Raw genomic sequence first — 23,172 nt, 5'->3', positions numbered from 1 at the left:
GATACTTTGCAAACATTCAGTTAAAAAACACTTCAAGGTGGATGTATCCAGTCAATCCAATTAGAAACTCAGGGTCAGAGTTATATAGGAGTATGCCTAGTAATTCACCTCATGGGGTACCTTTTGTTTTTTCCTACAAAATAACTGTTTCTTCCTAGCCCCACAGCAGCCAGGTTCATAATTGAACCCTGATTCCCTGCAGGTACTTTTTCCCTGTGTTCAAGGGAGCCTGGCCCCTCCCCAGACTAGGAGGTGGGTTCTGAATGGTCTCAATGTGGAATGGAAAATGTGGTTCCAGTGATTAGGAGTGGATATTTGGCAAATTCTGGTTAACAAGAGAGGGAGAAATCATCTAAGGGGCTTTGGTAAATAATTTTTTGGCCTTATAAACAGACAGTGCCTTTTTTTGTTTCTGGATGCTGTTGTGTGTAAGTGTGATACATGGAAGTCTTCACCTGAATACAGGGTGATGGAGGATGGACGAGTGGCTATCTGAAGGAAATCAGAGTTTGAATATGAACCTGGCTGAGGTGGGGCTGGGAAGAAACAGCTGTCTCACAGGCAAAAACATAAGGTGCCTCATTAGATAAGTGACTAGGCATGCCTCTACACATCTCTGGCCCTCAGTTTCTACCTGGGTCAACTAGAAATGTCCACCTTATAGTGTGTGTGTGTTTTTTTGGTTTTTTTTGTTTTTAACAGAATGTTTGCAAGTGCATGATCTCATGATCAAGTGGGTGGGGCAGAGCCACACCATCTCAGGGAAAAAGGTCTGAGCCCTAATCATACTCATCCCTTCCCCCATGCAGCTCTATTTAGGGATTTCCTCTTTTGGGAGATAGTACATTTCCTTAATATTTAGTCCTGTGGAAACTGGGTGTTCCATTGCTCACTGCCAAAGGCCTAAACAGTGCAAGTAAATTGAAGAACTGAGGTTTGAACCCATAGAACTCACAATTCTAAATGGGAATATAACCAATTAACTAACACTTGGAAAATAAGTTTCAGCAATTCTAAATGGGAATATAACCGATTAATTAACATACAGAAAAAAGTTTCAACCTCATTAGTAATCAAAGAAAGGTAAATTAATCAAGAATGAGAATCTGGTTTTTAAAAACTATTACATGACAAAAGATTTTTTTAAAGGTGAGTACTGCCATACTTTGCTGGCATTTGAAAATGTAAACTCTCATAGCTCTTTAAAAATAATAACAGCAGCTATCATTTATCGAGTGCTTACTACATGGCAAGTAGTATGCAAAGCAAGCAAGTGGATTTAACCCTTATTCCAGTGAAATGAGTATTATTATCATCTGCAGTTTAAGGATAAGGTTTGAAGAGACCCACTGACTTGCTGAGGTCTCACTGGTACAAAGGACCCTTTGTGGAAAGATGATTCCATAAATGAAACAAACATGTGCCAATAGCACTGGTGAAGTGGAGGCCCCCTCAAAAATATTTTTGAGAAAAAATTTTAAATAGAATTTGACATTTCATGTTAAAAAATAAAAGCATTAAAGTAGATACCACAGGGAAACCTTCATTATGAGCCATCCTCACAACCGATTTTCAGCTAGGTGTTATATTTCTTTGAGTTTCCTAAATGAGTGGGTGGGTAGCCCCACACACTCTTATTGTTGCTGAGGGCCTCTAAGTGTCTCTCTCCAGCCCAGGTTCAACCTGACGTGACTCCAAAGCCTGTGCTCATCACAGAGCACAGGGAATCGACTTAGAAAGTAATTTAGCAAATTAAATCAGTAGCCTCAAAAACATTCATATTTCTTAATCTATTGAATATTGTGACAAATTATAAAAGCTTTAAGAATAAATGCACGAAAGGCAGAGTTTCCTTGTGATAGTAAAGATCAGAAATTAATACAAATATTTAACCATAGGGACCTTGTTAAATTATGTAATGCAAACATTAAAAACAATCTTTATAAGGACGTTATAATAAAGTGGGAAGCTGTATTATACGATGTCAAGTGGGAAAAAATTGACCTATAGAATATGTATAAGAAGCAGAACTACAAAAAGGAAAAATTTAAGTCTGTAGAGAAAAAAACAGAAAAGAAATGTGCTTAAAAATGTTAACAGAGGCTGGATCTTGGTATAATGAGTAATTTTCTCCAATTTTTTATGTTTTCTGTAATGAGGATTTTCTCTAATGAGTACTATTTTAGAGTAGAAATCATCCTAAAAATCTTTATTTTTAAACAAGGAATAAAGGCCTGGGAAGTAGTCTTTAAATAGGAAGTAAACATTACTGAGAGATGGAGAGGCTTCCCCATGAAGATATCATGATTATGATTCCTCAGTGTCAAAGCAAAGGCTGGGAGGAAACACCCATGGCTGACCTTTACTCACAGTTTTCCAGCACCACCCAATGTCAAATATTTTGCCTCACTGTCAGACCACGTGATTCAATATTTGATTCAAGAGTCATGTCATGGTAGATTTATTCAAAATGTATATGCTCATGAAGCATCTGGATAGGTTTCATATGTTTGTGGATCATTAAGCCCCAAAATATCTAGGTGAGTGAAGAATTAAGAAGTTAATTAGCAAAATAAAATACTATAATGGAATACATCTATAAACATCATTATTATAATTTATAAAAATTCACTCCCTCTTTTTGGAAACTGTCATGATTTCTGTATCACCCAGTGGCCTCCCCTGGTTCTCCTGTGATCCTGTCTGGCTGTTCCTTCTCTCTTCTTTGAGGCTCATCATTCTGTGCTTCCCTAAAAGGTACAAGCTCACCTGGTCTGTCCCAAGTGCTGTGCTTTTCTCTCTGTACCCTCCCCTGGAGAACCTCATTTTACTCTATTCGTTGCTGCGAACCTCTGTATACGAATCACCCTTCAACAGCCCCTCAGAGTTGGTACTTGATGGCTTATAAATAAGTTTAATATAAAAGTTTTCATCAGCCTTCATTTCTGAATAACAGGTAATTCTTAAAAATGATTATCAAAGAATAAGCATGTAAAACAATGTGTTAACCTTTGATGACCCTTTCCACCACTCTGTCTGACAGCGGATGCTTCAGTCTTAAGATGCACAGACTGTGTCTTGCTTTCAATGTACTTCCTCTAAAGCCACTTCATCACAGTTTTAACAACTGCCAAATCAGTGTAGTACTTCAAAAAATCCATTGAGGAATACCCTATGTTGAAGAATTAACTTGGAGCGTACAGCCACTCCATTGCTTCGTAGCTGGCTAAACCTTAGTGAGGGATCAAGGGTGACCCCTACTGAATAGGATGTCCATTCCCAGGATGAATGTATGTATAAATATAACATCCCCAAATTATCCTTCCAAAGCAAACTGTGCCTTTCCTTGTAAATGGTTTAGATTGCATTTGATTCTCATTGCTTTGCCTTAACTGAGTATCAAAGCATTTGTGTTGTCATCCCATCAAAAGATCTGAGACAGGGCACATCAGCCACTTCTTCCTCTTTCCCTTCCTTGGGGTCACTCTTAACTATTTTGGGCAATTCTCGCTCATCTGCACAAGCTCATTTAAGTATCTCCATGTCTTCTATCCCCTCCCTTTATTGTGTTTGTCCAGTTGGTAGCAAATCATCAGCTCAACAAACATTTTTGAGTGCCAATTATATATGAAGAGCTGTGCTAGGCACTGAGGAGTGCAAGATAAAAGTAAAAAGAATCTTCCAAAGTAATTCTGTCCCTTTCCTCTGGTTTCCAGGCCTGACCTGAGCTGTCAGCCACTATTCCCAAATACAATTGCTCTGTGGCTGGAGCTCAGTGTCAAAACCAGTAAGGAGCTAGTGCTGGTTACTTTGCTCTCAATCCCAACCTTTATTACAACTTTAACTTACAGCTACAAACTTAGGCGTAAAAAAAAGACTGAATTCAAGATTAGACATTCCAAATGCTCCCCAGCTATCCCATCCTAACGTTTGAAATGTTCTTTCTTACACCAAATCCTCCCTCCCTCTTCCTTCCCATCTAGCAGCCTTCTCAGGCAGTAGCGTGACTTAAAACCATATAAACCATTACATTCACAGGCAACTGGCTTTCTGTGGAGCTAGGGGAAAAAAATTCAGAAACTCCCAAGATCAAAACTGGCCCATTGTTATTTTTTTACCCTTTCACAGCAAGTTAGAAAGTTTGATGATCACTATTGTTTTTCTTCATTATTAACACTGACACTGGTTTTAGCCTTTACACTAATTTTTTTGCTCCAAGTTTCAAACAAAGAGGAGCAGACATTATTCTGCATTCATTAAAAATAACCTTGTGTTTTCCTTCATGGATTTACTACTTAGTGCCATGTGAAAGCATCTTATACATAGTAAATGCATAGAACTGGTGCCATCCATTCAAGAGCAGAGAGGGTCCATGGAGCAAAGACCAGCTGATCTGGAACTGTGAACTACACCTCCCTCCCCACTGCAGTGGCACCATCTGCGGCGTGAGGCTGGACCCCCTCCAAGTACTCACTGCTTCCTTTAGAACTCTTATGAGACTGTTTTTTGAAAGCATATTCATTCCATATGCAAAGGATGGGATACATATGCACACTAACCGCTTCTATGCATGCAAAATGTGCAGATGGGCAGAAAGAAATGAAGCAGGGGTTTGATGTTAAGATAAATTATTAACCCCAGAAATTCCTAAAAGCCACATAGGGGTCCTATAGAAAAGCAGCCTCTCTTAGAACTGGTAACTGGAACTTATTTTATATTTCGGTAACTGGTTTAGTAAAAGAGTAAGAAAAACAGCTTTTATAACTTTTTTTTTTTTTGACATTGTTCCCTTTGAGAACAAACATCTGATGGTCACAGGATTTTAACCAGGAACATAGTATCATCCCCAAAATTGATCTTTCCTCCAGGGTTCCCATCACATGTGGACCACATCATTCTTAGCTGAAACAGTGCAAGAAAACTAAAATATGTGCCTCCTTCAATGAACAGCTGTGTGATTATTTTTAGAAAGGGAAAGCAAGTAGAATTTTTAAGCAGTATACAATAAATTATAACACATTTTCAAATACTTAATATGCACGTAGTATTTATAAATACATAATAAATCTTGCAACAGATACACCAAGAGTTTTTATTGGGGTTATTTATTTCTGACTAGTTTACAGAATTAAAATGCTTAGATTTGTAGACCACATTTAGGTCTAAGGGCTTCTGGGTTTAGTCAGCATTTCTAAATGAAGATACATGGCTGACTGGATGGGGGTTTGAGAGAGCAAGTCAAGGGTAATGCCAACATTATTTGGGCAACTGGATACAAATTGATATAGGAAACAATGAAGAAATAACATGTTTCAGTCATAGCGCTGAAGGTGCTACTGAGATATCCAAATAGAGCTATTCGAAGGCAGTTGGATAGAGGGATGTCCAAGAAAGCTGTTTAGGCTTTTGGGGAGTCACTAACATATGGATGGCAGAGAGTGAATGAGATTGCCCAACATGAGAGTGTAGAGAGAGAAGGATCAGGATGAATTCTGAGACCCTAAGAATAAAAGAGGCCAAGGAGGATAAGAGGAAAGTTAGCAGAGAAGAGCAGAATGCTTCAAGAAGGAAGGAATGGTCAGCAGGGTCAGTGCTGCCCAGTCAAATAAGGTAATGACTGAAAAGAGGAATTTAGCAATGAAAAGTTCTTCAGTGACCTTAAGGCATTGGGAGGCATTGGGGAGTGGAGTACACTGAGCCAAATTATAGTGGTAGAGGTGTGAATAAGTGGTCAGAAAAAGGAGGCAACGAGTCAAGTTTAATGATGAATGAGGACAAATGAGGGTAGGTGGAGGGATAGATTAGGTTAAATCAGTATTTCTTAACCCTGGCTACACATTAGAATCATGTGAGGAACTTGAAAAAATTTTGATGCCTGACCCCAACCCCTGACAATTCTGACTTGATTGTTATGAGGTACAGTCTGGGTACCAAAAACGTATTAAACACCCAGGTGATTCTAATGAGCAGACAGAGCTGAGAGCAACTGAGATAGGAAAATAATTTCTTTTCAGGTGGAAGTGAGTTGGTTATTTCCAAATGCTGAAGATGGGAGTCATAGAGAAAAAGCAGCTGAAAGTATATGGATGCAGAGATGATGACAGTTTATGGTTTGGGGCTCCTGAGATGGGGGCCAGGATAGTCAGCACAGGTAGGGGATAAGCCTTGGACAGGAAAAGCATTACTTTACTATGACCAGAGAAAGGGTGAAACGGGTGTGGGTGGTACTGGGATTGAGTTTCTTCTGGCAGGAGGGCAAGGAGGTGACCTTTTAGTGCATCTTGTGCTCTCTGTGAATTATGATAGAAAAGAAGGGGAGGCAGTGGTAAGGTTAGCATTTGGAGGAGAGTGTGGAGAGGACTTGGCAATGTCGAGTGCCTGGTTTAGGTTAGAGACCCTGAACATGTAGTGTCAGCAGGATGTGAAGCTGATGGTTCTAAACAGAACATTAAGTACAGGGTTTGCATTCTTCATGTCATGTTAGGATAATTCAAAGCTGAAAAAGTGAAGACTATGAGAAGCACTGGCTGGTGGCTGGTTGCAAGCTAACCAAGGAAATCCCTTGTAAATAGTTACATTTATTATATCTAAAACAAATGAACAAACAAAAACCTTTATTGATACTAAAACTTATATCCATAATAAAGAGAATATAAACCGCATTCAACATATTTTAAATGAGTAAAAAGTAAATGCTCTATATTTTTATATTTGCTTCCTCAAAACATGGCAAGATATCCCCCTTCTGTGTTTGCAATGAGATGTTTCCAAATTCATTCACAAGCTGATTTCCCACACTTCCCATATTTGGTCTTGTCCAATATTCACTGCCTTTCTGATTTTATAACTAAATAACTGGTATTTGTGCACATGAAATCTAGACATTTTGAAGTTGTAAAAAAAAAAAAAGTATGTCTATATGAGTCCATGGATAGTTGAATTTTCTGTAAGATCACTCCAGGTAGGTGAGAAGAGTAACTGCATGGTTTTCAAGGGAACTGAGAGTTTCCTGGGACACCAGACTTTCTATGTTAAAGCCTAGAGAGTCCCAGGCAAACATGAAGGATTGATCACTCTACAATATCTCCGTGTCTCTCCCTCAATAATCCTAATTCCCTTATTAGTGACAAAGTGCCCACTTTCATATGGCCTGTGAGACTAGCAGAAAACAGGATGATGTCTGGTTTGTGTGCCAGGTTTTTGGTGGGAAGCCAACGTGGTGAAAGAAGACACCAATAATTGTTTGAAGAGCACAGCACCACTCTATTATCTTCCTTCTACTCTGATACGGTTTGGCTGTGTCCCCACCCAAATTTCATCTTGAATTGTAGCTCGCATAATCCCCACATGTTGTGAGAGGGACCCAGTGGAAAGAAACTGAATCATGGGGGTGGATTTTTCCCATGCAGTTGTCCTGATGGTGAGTAAGTCTCATGAGATCTGATGGTTTTATATAGGGCAATTCCCCTACACATGCTCTCTTGCCTGCAGCCATGTAAGATGTGCCTTTGCTTCTCCTTCACCTTGCATCATGATTGTGAGGCCTCCCCAGCCATGTGGAACTGTGAGTCCATTTATCCTTTTTCTTTATAAATTACCCAGTCTCAGGTATTTCTTCCTAGCAGTATGGAAATGGACTAATACATACTCCATTTGTCTTCTTACTCTAGTGTAGTAGAGCACACACATATATTTAATTCTTGAAGTCCCTGCCCAGTTTTCTTCAGGACCATGGTTTCTTTGAGGAGGGTGTTCTGACATCTCTTGCCTCTGAGACACCTTGTTTCACCTTGAGGCTACTATCCTAAGGCCTCTTCCCTTCTCCTACCTTTGGACCTCTGCAGTTCTTTTCTCTCATCCTCAGGTAGGATAAACTAAGTCAAGTACATACCTTAATTATCCAGACACAGCACTTCTTGATTAAGGAACCATAAACATCTCAATACAAAAAGGGTGTTTTGCCCTTTAGAACTCCCCAGGACAATAGAGGCCTTGACTTTGGAAGAAAAACTACTTTCTTCTTCCAAAACTCTGCTTTCTTCTTCATTCCAGTATGTTCTTTGCTTAGAACCAATTTTAAAATGATCAACAGATGAAAAGTCATATTCTTGAGGTGCATAGGATAACAGATGGCACAATAGACTGAAGAAATAAGAGTTTCATCTTTATTAAATCCTCAATACATGTTTATGGATTCGATGAATAAAAGAAGACAAAGTAGATTTCTTTTCTTTAATAACTGAAAAATTTCTCTTTCAAGTCACTGTTACTGTTTTCTGCCTTCACTGTAACCAAGCAAGTACAAATATTGCAACACTGGGTATAAAGTCATGGATCAAATCTGTAGAATATACAAGGACAAGTAAAGCAAGGTTTTTGCCATAATAATGGGCTATTACTAGTTAACAGATGTGGTAAGGTGAGGAAAGAAACTTATAGAGCAAAGACCAAAAGAATACCTATTCCACAATTACATGACAAGTCAATCCAGCCATAAAATAGAAGTCATTAAGAGTTTAAGCAGAGTATCACAGAGGAAGAAAGTGTAGTGAATAAATTATGCACATCCTATGCAAAACAGAGTGAGTTCCTCTTTCCAAGGAGAATATGGTGGGTTCATATTTTGCTCACTCTGTACAGAGTCATATTCAAAAGAAGCATGAAGTTGCCTCTGGAAGCCTTGAAGATTAATGCATATCTTTACCCTTGGTGTTCCTAAAGAACCAGACCAGATACATAGCACCTTCTAGAAAGCATCCCATAAATCCTCTTCAGCCAGAGTTCTTTTCTTCAAAGCTCATTCATGGCAGCCCTTAAAAATCTCTCCTCCTTCCTTTGGTCCACACAGTGGTCCCTCTTGACCTCCTCCTTCACCCCAGTGCTACTTTCCCAGTTGTAGCTAACTGTTTGGGCTCCTGCCCCTACTTACCATTTCTGCCAGGTTGCCCTAGGATGCTGGAGAGTTCTTTATTTGTCCCCACCCCTGTTTCTCCTTACTTCCCACAAAGCAGTTTGTGGAGTGCTCTGAGAAGTGTTCCCTTTCTCTGACTGTGGTGTGAAAAAAGACCATGAAGTATTCCTGGTAAATAAAATTCTTCACTTTTTTCTATATGCATTCCTGGGTGGGGGTAACTCTCTTTGAGGACAGCTTGAGTAGCTGGGGGCAGATGAGACTCAACTTGAATTACAAGTGAAATGAGGGTGAGGGGTGAAGGAGAGCTTGTTTTGCTATGGGTCAATCCACTAGGGACAGCTGCCTAACTAAAACAAGAAACCCCCAAATTCATCTATTAACAAGATTTAATCCTGTTGAATAGCAGCTTAAACAAATCTTGTTTTTTTTTGCTTCATGAGGCAAGTGCTACAGTCTTCATGTTCAACTTAGTTCTTCTTGGCTTCCCACCATCCCCATGCCCATTGTCTGAGCCTTTGTAGAATGCAGTCATTTCCCCTTACCTTACACCTTGCTATGGTTGGCTCTAGGCTAGTCTGTGTTTGTACTCATAAGGTTGTTCACATACTTCGGCCCAGTTTCACCACTCCTGGAAATCTATGCCAAAGAAATAATCAGAGATGCAGACGTATATTTATACCTAATATAGATATAATAGCAGAGAAATGGATACAGCTTAAATGTCCCCAAATCAAGAAATGGTTAAACATTTTTGATAAAAGTTATGTGATGAAATATATAGCTATCAGAATTCTGATATCAAAGACTATTCAATGACAGAAAATCTTTCTGGTTTAGTTTTAAATAAAATCATACACAAAAAATTTTGAAGTATGATATTAATTTTGTGTATGTATATATACATATGTATGTGTGTGTCTACACACATGCAGACATTTGGTTGCTCCTGGATGGCCAAAATATAGGTATTTATATTTCTGTATTTTATTATGAACACATCTGCATTTTATTGTGAACATATGTTTATTTTACAATCATAAAGAAAGAAATATGACTGTAAAATAAATGAAAAAGAAAGTAATTCTTAGCAGAGTAACTGTCTTAGTCTGTTTTCACACTGCTATAAAGATACTACCCGAGACTGGGTAATTTATAAAGGAAAGAGGTTTAATTGGCTCACAGTTCCACAAGGCTGGGAAGGCCTCAGGAAACTTACAATCAAGACAGAGGGGGAAGGAGGCACCTACTTCACAAGGTGGCAGGAGGGAGAAGTGAGAATACAGGAAAAAACTGCCACTTTTAAACCGTCAGATCTCATGAGAATTCACTCACTATCAAGAGAACACTATGGGGAGACTGCCCTCATGCTCCAATCACTTCCCTCTCTCAACACAAGGAGATTATAATTCAAGATGAGATTTGGGTGGGGACACAGAGCCAAACCATATCAGTAACTGATGTAGAAGGAAACTGGAAAGCACCCTATATGGTTAACAGTTGGGGCATGGTTAAATAAAGTCAGATATATTTGTAGGGTCCATCCCCACTGAGGTCCTTATTCCTGCCCCTGGCTCCTGAATGTGTGTGAATGTTGGAATCACTCTTTGCCTGCCTCCCTTTCCTCTCTCATGATCCTGCTGCCTGTGATGGTGCAATCATTAATCTCTTACCTGTTTCGACATGACTCTGCCAGCATTTATTCCTTATTTGGAGAAATCCCCTTCTCCTACTCTGCAGTTTAGTAGTGCTGACCCTCCTACACCCCACCAGGTGTGGTCCCCAGGAACCAGCTTTGTCAATCTGATATTTTTTCCCCCTGAGAACAGTGATTGGTTCACCTTAAGCAACCAGAATCCTTGCAGGCAATTTTCTTTAGGAGCCATTAGAAAAAAAACACTCGTTTTCGGGGATCAATAACTATAACGATGTTATAACCTGGAAAGTCATAAGATAAGCTGTCTTTCAGGAAAATACCCACTGTATTAGTTCTGCTTTCATGCTGTTGATAAAGACATACCTGAGACTAGGAAGAAAAAGAGGTTTGATTGGACTTACAGTTCCACATGGCTGGGGAGGCCTCAGAATCTGGGCGAGAGGCAAAAGGCACTTCTCACACGGCAGTAGCAAGAGAAAATGAGGAAGAAGCAAAAGCGGAAAGCCCTGATAAACCCATCAGATCTCATAAGACTTATTAACTATCCCAAGAATAACATGAGAAAGACCAGCCCCCATGATTCAATTACCTCCCCCTGGGCCCCTCCCACACACGTGGGCATTCTGGGAGATACAATTCAAGATGGGACTTGGGTGGGGACACAGTCAAACCATATCATTCCATCCCTGGCCTCTCCAAATTTCATGTCCTCACATTTCAAAACCAATCATGCCTTCCCAATAGTCCCCCAAAGTCTTAATTCATTTTAGCATTAATCCAAAAGTCCACAGTAAGAAGTCTCACCTGAGACAAGGCAAGTCCCTTCTGCCTATAAGCCTGTAAAATCAAAAGCAAGCTAGTTACTTCCTAGATACAATGGGAGTACAGGTATTGGGTAAATACAGCCATTCCAAATGGGAGAAATTGGGCAAAACAAAGGAGTTACAGGGCCCATGCAAGCCCAAAATCCAACAGAGCAGTCAAATTTTAAAGCTCTAAAATGATCTCCTTTGACTCCAGGTCTTGCCTCTAGGTCACGCTGATGCAAGAGGTGGGTGCCCATGGACTTGGGCAGCTCTGCTTCTGTGGTTTTGCAGGGTACAGCCTCCCTCCTGGCTGCTTTCATAGGCTGGCATTGAGCGTCTGCAGCTTTTCCAGGCACATGGTGCAAGCTGTTGGTGGATCTATCATTCTGGGGTCTGGAGGATGGTGGCTGTCTTCTCACAGCTCAATTAGGCAGCTCCCCACTAGGGATCCTGTGTGGGAGCTCTGACCCCACATTTCCCTTCTGCACTGCCCTAGCAGAGGTTCTACATGAAGGCCCTGCCGCTGCAGCAAACTTTTGCCTGGGCATCAGGCATTTCCATACATCTTCTGAAATCTTGGCGGAGGTTCCCAAACCTCAATTCTTGACTTCTGTGCACCCATGCACAGGCTCAACAACATGTGGAAGCTGCCAAGGCCTGGGGCTTCCACCCTCTGAAGCCAAAGCCCAAGCTGTATGTTGGCCCCTTTCAGCCCCAGCTGGAGTGGCTGGGACACAGGGCACCAAGTCCCTAGGCTGCACACAGCACAGGACTTGGACTGGGCCCACAAACCTACTTTTTCTTCCTGGGCCTCAGGACCTGTGATGAGAGGGGCTGCCATGAAGGTCTCTGACATGACCTGGAGACATTTTCCCCCCAGTCTTGGGGAAAAACATTAGGCTCCTTGCTATTTATGCACATTTCTGCAGCCGGCTTGAATTTCTTCCCAGAAAATGGATTTTTCTTTTTTATCACATAGTCAGGCTGCAAATTTTCTGAAATTTTATGCTCTGTTTTCCTTTTAAAACTGAATGCCTTTAATGATACCCAAGTCAGCTTTTGAATGCTTTGCTTCTTAGTAATTTCTTCTGCCAGATACCCTAAATCATCTCTCTCAAGGTCAAAGTTCTACAAATCTGTAGGACAGGGGCAAAATGCCGCCAATCTCTTTGCTAAAATATAACAAGAGACGCCTTTGTTCCAGTTCCCAACAAGTTTCTCATCTCCATCTGAGACCACTTCAGCCTGGACCTTATTGTTCATATCATTATCAGTATTTTGGTCAAAGTCATTCAACAAGTCTCTAAGGAGTTCCAAACTTTCCCACATTTTCCTGTCTTCTTCTGAGCCCTCCAATCTATTCCAACCTCTGCCTGTTACCCAGTTCCAAAGTTGCTTCTACATTTTCAGGTAATCACATTTTCAGCAATGCCCCACTCTACTGGTACCAATTTACCGTATTAGTCCATTATCACATTGCTGATAAAGACATACCCGAGACTGGGAAGAAAAAAATGTTTAATTGGACTTACGGTTCCGCAGGGCTGGGGAGGCCTCAGAATCATGGCGGGAGGGAAAGGCACTTTTTACATGGTGGCAGCAAGAGAAAATGAGGAAAAAGCTAAAGTGGAAACCCTTGATAAACCTATCAGATCTTGTGAGGCTTGTTCACTATCATTAGAATTGCATGGGAAAGACTGGATCCCATGATTCAATTACCTCCTCCTGGGTCCCTCCCACAACAGGTGGGAAATCTGGGAGATATAATTCAAGTTGAGATTTGGGTGGAAACACAGCCAAACCATATCACCCACATTATCCATATTGAGAGAGAACGATGCCAACATAGAGATGAGAGATAATGAATAAGAAAGTCATAAAGATGTCATTTGAGCCTCTGTACTCAGTAGTAATGGAACTTATTATTTACCTCCGCTAATGAATTTCTCCTCTGCCTCCCTTTCTATCCTTCTTATCTCTATTAATTTTTTTCTGTTGTTGATTTTTTCTTAAGCTTGCTCGGGAAGGGCTTCTGTTACTTGTAACTGAAAGAATTCTGACTCAAACAGGTACCCTCCCTTGGATTTGGTGACCTGAGTTTTGGAAGGAACCACTGGCTTTTGTATGCCAAGCAAGTCTGAATTATTTTTCTAAAGAACCTCTTGACTCAGGAGGCAGGGCCTTATACAGGCCTTTTCTTTCTATTTCTGGACATTTTCTGTCTTTGTTGGCTAAAAATGTGTTTCATTCTTACCAGTAAGGAAGTGATATCAGACATGTATAACTTTTTACAGGCACTAAAAATTATATTTTGAAATCATTTTTAATGACATAGGAAAATACTTGTAATATATGACCTCAATTATTTTAAGTACATAATAGCTAATCATAGAAAAATATTAGAAGGAAATATATCAAAATATTAATAGTGGCTATATCTGAGCAATAAGATTATGGGTGATTTATATATTACATTCTCTAATTTTGTAAATGGACACAATTATTTTGTGATTAGAAAATAATGAGTTATTAAAATAAATATGTGAATTGTGATATATTCATCTAAAGGGCAATTTTGTAGTCATTGTAAAGAATACTTTGAAGGCATTTTTGGTGACATTGAAAAATACTCATGATGGAATAATTGGAAAGGTAGTCAAAACTATATATAGCACTGATTACAGATGTGGAAATAAATGTATAGGAAATGACTAGAGAAATTGCTTCAAAATACTAATACGGGTTATCTCTGGGTTGTGAGGTCATGGTTAATTTTTGTTTTCTTTTTTATTTATTTTCTTTTCTTTTTGAGACAAGGTCTTTTTCTGTTGTCCAGGCTGGCATGCCTGGTGCCCTGGTTGAGGCTCACTGCAGCCTCAACCACCGAGTCTCAATCAATCCTCCCATCTCAGCTTCCCAAGTAGCTAGGACTACAGGTGCAAGCCACCATGCCCGGCTAATTTTTGTTGCTGTTGTATTTTTTGTAGAGATGGGATTTTGTCGTGTTGCCCAGGTTGATCTTGAACTCCTGGGCTCAAGCAATTCACCTGCCTTGGCCTCCCAAAGTGCTGGGATTACAGGTGTGAGCCACTATGCCTGGCCTTTTTCCTTTATATGTGTTTGTGTTTTACAATTTTCAGAATCAGAATTCTTTCTTTGTAATAATAATTGTATTAGAGTTCTCTATGCACAAATTAGTTAATTAATTATAGAATTAACTCATGCAATTATGGAGGCTGAGAAGTCCCATGATCTACTGTGTGCAAGCTGGAGGTCCAGGAAAACTGTTGCTGTAGTTCCAGTCCAAGCCTAAAGATCTGAGAACCAGGGGAGTCAGTGGTGTAAGTCCTGGTATGAGTCTGAAGGCTCGAGAAACAGGTGCGTCAGTATCTGAGGACAAGAGAAGATGGATGTTCCAGTTCCAGAAGAGAGGAAATTCCCCCTTTCTTTGCCTTTTTGTTCTATTCAGGTCTTCAGCAGAATGGATGCTGCCCACCTGCATTGGTGAGGACAATCTTCTTTACTCAGTCCACTGATTCAAATACTGATCTCACAGATCCTTCCAGAAATAATGTTTTACTAGTTATGTGGCTATCCCTTAGCCCAGTCAAGGTGACACATAAAGTTAATGATCGCAATAATAACACAGTAAAATGTTACTCTGGTGGGGAATGAGTTTGAGAAGGTAATTGTTTCTCCCTGCTACCCTTTTGATATAGGATTTGGACACCTTTCATCTTCTCTTTGGGTCAGGAGCTGAAATCCCCTCTGTCTTTAGGGATCTCAGGGATCCCCTTTAGGGGTAGGGATTGCCTTTTGTGCTGTGCAGAGACTGAGACCTTTTAAAATTTTACGAGGAATGACTGTCTTCTTGAAGCAAGTTTCCCTTGCTTTATCTCCCAAGTTATCTACACACACACACACACACACACACACACACACATTTATTTATAAATAATTAATAATACAAATTAAAATAATTAATCATGACAAATTAAATAATTTCTCAGAAAGGGAGAAGCTAAATCTGGGAATGTAGCAAAAGAAAAAATATTTATATGATGATTTGAATGCAAACCATGTGTCTTGAACTGTAATAAGTACTTTATGTACATGAGAATATGCACATATCTTTACAAAATCCCTGTGAAATGGTATAATTATTCTCCAAATTTATACATTAGCAAAATTGGGTCTTAGAAAAATAAAATAACTTTCCCAATTTCATACAACAGGTAAGTCAAAGAAAGGGAATTTGAATTAAGGCACTCTTACTCAAGTGCCTATGCTGTTAATCACTATGTATATGACAAACTGTGACAATATGCACTATGATTTTTGTGTTATTAATAACTCCAATGCCGCCTTAGTTGACAGTTGGTGAAATCCTTGCAAAGGGGCTAAGGCAAAAGTCTCAGTTCCTTTTCTTTGTTAATTATCTGATTCTGCATCATTTCTTGGTGCTCATCTTTGTAACATTCCTAGGTGATGTACAGTAGAATGAAGCCTTCTTTGGATCATGGATTTTAAAAGTAATTATAGAAAAAGCTGAACTTACCTGTAATTGATTGGAGCTCAGGCTTTAAATATATGGTATTCAGCAGTGTGTGGTTTTAGATATTTCTGTTTCTATGAGCTACTGTACATATTTTGTAGTAAAAGAAGACAAGGAAATATATTGCCTAATGTGCTTGTTGTAAAGCTCTGTATACATTTTCCTGTTTCCTTTCACTTTGTTCTGTGTGGCTAGGGTGTGAAGCAGTTTAAAGATGATCTCAGTTTTGGTTAGTTAGGAAGCAACATAGTGTTTAAGGCTATCTGAACAAGTTATCTCCATTTTGCCAAAATTATTGCCAGTGTGGTACCGCTTATTGAAGCCTCTGACTGGAGCCACCAGAGTTTTACCCCTGACCATTTCATATTTGTGTGAGTGGGCAGACTCACCCCAAGAATCAGAGAGAGGTAGTGGAGTCAAAGCAGGGGCCACAGAAGGAGCTGTCAGAGAGGAAGGAGAAGAACCAGGGGTTCCTCCAGTTTCATTGGAGATGAGAGAACAGAAACTTTTGAGAGGATGAAATATTTAATGGTGTTAAATGCTGAAGAGAGGTAAAGTGGTTAAAAATGAAGGAAAGAAGGTTGGATTTGGTGATTTAGTGGGTCATTTCTGGAGCAGATTCAGAAGAGAGGTAAAGTGGTTAAAAATGAAGGAAAGAAGGTTGGATTTGGTGATTTAGTAGCTCATTTCTGGAGCAGATTCAGAAGAGAGGGCAGGAGTGGAATTCAGGTTGCAATATGGTAAGGAATGATTGGGAAGTGAGTCTGAACAAACTCTTTTTTTCTTTGTTAGCCAAAAGCGGGTGGAAACTTCAGGTATGCAATAGAGCTGAGGGGAAGTGTGTGCATGCACCTGAGCATGTGTAGGAAATATGTTTGTGGAGAAAATGAGAAAGCTGTGCAGGCTTAACAGTTGAACAGGAGGCAACACGTCAAGAGAAAAAAGAGGACAATTTACCCTGTACCAGTCACAGTACTAGGGCCTCACATTATTTGTTTCATTTAATGCTTACAGCAACCTTGTGAACCTAATGAGATAAGTGAGGCTCAGAGAAGTTAAGCAATTTGCCTGAGAGCACACAGCTATTGTTGTGACAGATTAAACAGACAGGCCTTTCTGATTCTAAAGATCTATAAGCTGTATGCATGGAGAAAAGGATTTTAGTACAGAAAGGTCCTAGAGTGAGGTGGTTGGAGTTGGAATAAAATATATGGGTTCTTGAGACAGAGGCAAAGGAAGGTGGAATTAGAAAATGCTGTAAAGGGATTAGAACTGAATTTCATTTTATTTCTTAGATAAAAACACAGTAGACTAGGCAGCTGGCATAGGTGTTCGGCTAGGTTTCTATGAGATGTTGGTGATTCCATTGATCCATGGTGACAGAAGCACATAATCCTCTTTTTTCAATTCCTTATTGTGTCTGGTTTTGATCATTCCCCTAAATACTTCATAGAATGATTTGAAAATTGTAATACTGGGCCCTTTTATGATCGTGAACTTGCATGCTGTATTAGTTCGCTTTCATGCTGCGGATAAAGACATACTCAAAACTGGGAACAAAAAGAGGTTTAATTGGACTTACAGTTCCACATGGCTGGGGAGGCCTCAGAATCAGGGCAGGAGATGAAAGGCACTTCTTACATGGCAGTGGCAAGAGAAAAACCAGGAGGAAGCGAATGCAGAAATGTCTGTTAAGCCCATCAGATCTTGTGAGACTTATTCACTATCATGAGAATAGCATGGGAAAGACTGGTGCCCACGATTCAGTTACCTCCCCCTGGGTCCCTCCCCACAACATGTGGGAATTCTGGGAGACACGATTCAAGTTGAGGTTTGGACACAGCCAAACCATATCATCCCATCTCTGGCCTATCCAAATCTCATGTCCTCACATTTCAAAACCAATCATGCCTTCCCAACAGTCCCCCAAAGTCTTAATTCATTTCGGCATTAACAGTCCAAAGTCTCATCTGAGACAAGGCAAGTCCCTTCTGCCTATAAGCATGTAAAATCAAAAGCAAGCTAGTTACTTCCTAGATACAAGGGGGGTAGAGATATTGAGTAAATATAGCCATTCCAAATGGGAGAAATTGGGCAAAACAAAGGAGTTACAGGGCCCATGCAAATCCAAAATCAAGCAGGGTAGTCAAATTTTAAAGCTCCAAAATGATCTCCTTTGACTCCAGGTCTCACATCCAGGTCACGCTGATGCAAGAGGTGGGCGCCCATGGTCTTGGGCAGCTCTGCCTATGTGGTTTTGCAGGGTACAGCCTCCCTCCCGGCTACTTTCATGGGCTAACATTGAGTGTCTGCAGCTTTTCCAGGTGCATGGTGCAAGCTGTTGGTGGATCTATCATTCTGGCATCTGGAGGATAGTGGCCCTCTTTTCATAGCTCCACTAGGCAGTGCCCCAGTAGGACTTTGTGTGGGGGCTCTGACCCCACATTTCCCTTCTGCACTGCACTAGCAGAGGTTCTCCATGAGGGCCTCGCCCCTGCAGCAAACTTTTACCTGGGCATCCAGACATTTACATACATCTTCTGAAATCCAGGTGGAGGTTCCCAGACCTCAATTCTTGACTTCTGTGCACCCACGCACAGGCTCAACACCACATGAAAGCTCCCAAGGCCTGGGGCTTCCACCCTTTGAAGCCACAGCCCAAAGTGTCCATTGGCCCCTTTCAGCCATGGCTGGAGTGACTGGGACACAGGGCACCAAGTTCCTAGGCTGCACACAGCATGGAGATCCTGGGCCCGTCCAGTGAAACCTCTTTTTCCTCCTGGGTCTCAGAATCTATGATGGGAGGGGCTGCCCTGAAGGTCTCTGACATGGCGTGGAGACATTTTCCCCATGGTTTTAGGGATTAACATTGGACTCCTTGCTACTTATGCAAATTTCTGCAGCTGGCTTGAATTTCTTCTCACAAAATGGGTTTTACTTTTCTACTGCATAGTCAAGCTGCAAATTTTCTGAAATTTTATGCTCTGTTTCCCTTTTAAAACAGAATGCTTTTAACAGCACTCAAGTCACATTTTGAATGCTTTGATGCTTAGAAATTTCTTCTGCGAGATACCCTAAATAATCTCTCTGAAATTCAAAGTTCCACAAATCTCTAGGGCAGGGGCAAAATGTCGCCAGTCTCTTTGCTAAAACATAACAAGAGTGGCCTTTGCTTCAGTTCCCAACAAGTTCCTCATCTCCATCTGAGACCACTCCAGCCTGGACATTATTGTTCATATCAGCATTTTGGTCAAAGCCATTCATTCAACAAGTCTCTAGGAGGTTCCAAACTTTCCCACATTTTCCTATCTTTTTCTGAGCCCTCCAAACAGTTTCAACCTCTGCCTGTTACTCAGTTCCAAAGCTGCTTCCACATTTTCGGGTATCTTTTCAGCAACTGGTACTGATTGCCAATTTACTGTATTAGTTCATTTTAACACTGCTGATATAGATATACCCGAAACTGGGAACAAAAAGAAGTTTAATTGGACTTACAGTTCCACATGGCTAGGTAGGCCTCAGAATCATGGTGGGAGGTGAAAGACACGTCTTTTTTTTTTTTTTTTTTTTTTGAGACGGAGTTTCACTCTTGTTACCCAGGTTGGAGTGCAATGGCGCAGTCTCAGCTCACTGCAACCTCCGCCTCCTGAGTTCAAGAGATTCTCCGGCCTCAACCTCCTGAGTGGCTGGGATTACAGGCACCTGCCACCATGCCCAGTTAATTTTTTGTATTTTTAGTAGAGACAGGGTTTCACCATGTTGGCTAGGCTGGTCCCAAACTCCTGACCTCAGGTGCTCCGCCTGCCTTGGCCTCCCAAAGTGCTGGGATTACAGGCGTGAGCCACCGAGCCTGTCAAGAGACACTTCTTACATGGTGGTGGCAAGAGAAAAATCAGGAGGAAGCAAAAGTGGAAACCCCTGATAAACTCATCAGATCTTGTGATACTTATTCACTATCATGACAATAGCATTGGAAAGACCAGCCCCCATGATTCGATTACCTCCCCTTGGGTCCCTCTCACAACACATGGGAATTCGGGTGATACAATTCAAGTTGAGATTTGGGTGGAGACACAGCCAAACCACATCACACACATTGTTTTTCCTGGAATTCCTTTCTTTATTTATTTGTGAGTATGGAGATGGATTTTACTAGTCAATTAGTAAACCAAGTGAAATAAATAATGAGATTGAATAAATCTCACCCTGGCATTTGGTCTCATGATTTCATCTAGTAAGTTGTTAGATAACATTGACTGGGGGCTGTGAAACAGAAGAATTTTAAAAGAGTCCCAAAAGATGAGCAACAAATTACAGCTGGCTCCTGTATCACCTAAGCCATTCCAGTTGAAATTCGTGACCTACTTTGTCTTACATTCTGTTGCCATAGTGCCTGGGTTAAATGTGTAACGAAATAAAATTGATTTCCAGCGTAAATCTTAATTTTTATTGTGCCCTGCAGTGCTGCATGAATGATGCATGTGTGATAAGCCTCATATTAGAAGATTCTTGGGGGAGTTTTGAGATTTAAAGTATTATGGCCTCTATCAGTGGTTATTAAAATAATACATTTTCTGTAGATGTGTATCATTTTCTTAAAGAAGTTAGTGACTTTATGAATATCCTTAGGCACAAAGGGAACAGGTTTTTCTGACTGCTTCAGAAGCAATCCCCAATTTACGCTGGTCACATAAGTGTTTCCTAAAAAGGAAAACAATATCTCTCTTGAAAAGTATAAGCTTCAAGCTCAAAGACAAATGCTTGTTCCCCAAGTGTTTTAATGCCTCATTGAGTTTAAAAATCAATTCCATAGTAAAGTACACTTTTAAAATTCTTGAAACCTTATCTTCATTTAAAAAAAAAAATCGCAGCTGGCAAACATATCCTGTCAACAGTAGCATATGTGTGTAGGGGAATGGGTGGTTGGGGGAGGAGGTCTAACCAACAATAAGGGCCAACTTCCAGCATTCTCTCCAAAAGAACACAGTTTCTTCTGAAATGATAAGACTTTATATTTTTTAATTACACTTTACATTTTTAAAATATTATTTGCATTTAAGTCTGTTTCCTTAAACTGGGGAATTTATTGGGCAGATTAAACCCCAAATCTGCTGTGTTTGGCCTACACAAAATTTGCTGTTGATTCTAGTTTTCTTTCTGTTTAATCTCTCTATTTCAGTTTGAGTGTTTTTGGAAAGGTCAGCTTTCCAGTTGTATTGACCCTACCACTATCTCATGTCCTATGCCTGGCACAATTCACTCCCTGAAGTTATGTACTTGAACCTTATAGACATTTTGATCTTGTTACCTTTGCCTTAAACCTTTTGGCTGGAGTGATACATTATGTTATTTATATTGTTGTTATTATAAATTAACAAATTATGCTGAGTACAGTTATTCATCTAGATGTTCATTTACATGTAGAAGTTATTTATATTATTTATTTTAATAGATTCCAGATCTGTTTTGCTTTCATTTTTTGAATGAGTATTTTAGCTTTATTGTAGGTAATGGGGGTTTCTTTCAAGTCTAGAGAGAGAAATAAGGAAGCCCGAAGGCCCTTTGAGCATCTCTAATTTTCCCTTTTCTAATTTATGGCTGCTGGGGAGTTATGATTTATGCTTTCCACCTCTTCTCAGTTTGCTTCCCTTGTTCTGTATATATCTATTAACTGTTTCTTTTTTCTGGGGTTTCATTTTCAAACTCCCCGAGACAGAGAATCAGGTATGGAGAGCCCAGGCCTGCTCACCAAGGTTTGCCTATTATCCTATCTGTCCAAAAATTCACTAGGGAGAGCTGCAATGTGACAGGACTATGCCTGATAATTGGTGCATAAGAAACTGCTTTTGGCTGCTTGCTCAATATAGGGCTTTTGTGAGCAGGCATGCAGAATCAGAGATTCCACTGCATGGAGGAGACCAGAATTCATTTGTGGTTAAGAGCATGCATCCTGGAATCATATTGCTTGGGTTCATAATTTGACTCCACCATTTACTGGCTGTGGAATCTAAATGAGTTATTTCACTAATCTGAGTCTCAGTTTCTTCATCTGACAAATGGGGATAGCAAAAACATATACCTCCTAGGGTTGCTGTAGGGATGACTCAGACAATATGTGTGAAGGACAAAGCACAGAGGTGGACATATAACAAAGACTCAATTCATGTTGGTTATTATAATCAAAATAATCATGATTATTATTTGGATACTTTCACAGGTTTTGGACAGCACTTTTCATGTAGTAGCTTCTCAATAAATATTTGCTGAATGAGTACATGAACTAATGAATTAGTCAAATATCAGTGGCTGAAATATGTAGTCTGGCTGAGTAAATCATTTTACAGGTGATACTTTAAAACATTATACTTAGGGACTAATATAAGTGTTCCATCTCTTTTACAATTATTCCCATCATGAGATTTGCATTTCAAGTAGGCTTTAAAACAGAGGAGATTTTTCTTTTTTTTTTTTTTTCCCTCCCCACAGTAGCCCTGGATGATCCATTTGTTATTCTTTGAAGGTCCTAGTGAAAAGCTAGCAGCAGCTTTCTATATTGGCTAGGCAACTTGCAGTGTCTGACACAGAAAAATATGTTAATTTTTAGCATGCTAGATTTTCTTTCACAAAGTCATCAGTAATCTCTTACCATATACCTGACAGCAATAAATATTATTGCTTGGGTTTTTCCCCCAATCTGGAAAGAACAAAGTGATCTAATAGAAATGTTAAGCCTGAAATTCATAGATTAGACTCAGACTGGTATGGAATCAAGTGCATTTGATTCCTTTAGAGTTAAGCTGTGTTGAAATGGGCAAAATATATTGTAGATCTTTGCTTGGGTAGAATTTATTACCCACTTCTCTTTCTGTTTCTTAGCACATTGTATACCCTGCTTGTCCAGTGTGCCACAGCTATATATGCCACATACAAGTGATCCTTAGGTCTTGCTGCTTGCTTTTCAAAGGGAACTAGGTAGCTCTGGTGCAAGAAAACACTGCTTCAGTACTCCAAGCGTGCTACCTTCATAACTGTAATTGTTGCCACTACCAAAAATGTTATATCATAAGTATTATTCCCTATCATATTTCTCTAATTTACCCCCCATGAAAGTAATTTAAAACTCCTATTTTAGATTATCTTCTGTTTATAGTTATCTGTAGCTTTAAAAAATGTATTAATTTTTTTCTACTAGTTCTTTTATTATATCAATTGTAACATTTATATCCACTCAACATTTCAAACT

General features: G+C 39.9%; 1 long non-coding RNA gene across 2 annotated transcripts; it reads right to left on the bottom strand.

Annotated features, from left to right (window-relative positions):
- Positions 1–8,173: 8,173 nt before the first annotated feature.
- On the bottom strand, positions 8,174–10,205 carry LOC105488576 (uncharacterized). 2 transcript variants are annotated; one of them, XR_011619353.1, is made up of 3 exons: positions 10,131–10,205; positions 9,457–9,550; positions 8,174–8,341 (listed from the first exon to the last, which is right to left on the bottom strand). It is a non-coding gene; the product is annotated as an uncharacterized lncRNA (long non-coding RNA). The 2 variants fall into 2 exon arrangements; XR_011619354.1 differs by having other exon boundaries at positions 10,162–10,205.
- Positions 10,206–23,172: the final 12,967 nt, after the last annotated feature.

Source organism: Macaca nemestrina, chromosome 2, assembly GCF_043159975.1.
Source record: "Macaca nemestrina isolate mMacNem1 chromosome 2, mMacNem.hap1, whole genome shotgun sequence".
NCBI classification, from domain to species: domain Eukaryota; kingdom Metazoa; phylum Chordata; class Mammalia; order Primates; family Cercopithecidae; genus Macaca; species Macaca nemestrina.
The sequence above is the reverse complement of the archived record's forward strand: the minus strand, read 5'-3'. Positions and strand labels throughout refer to the sequence as shown.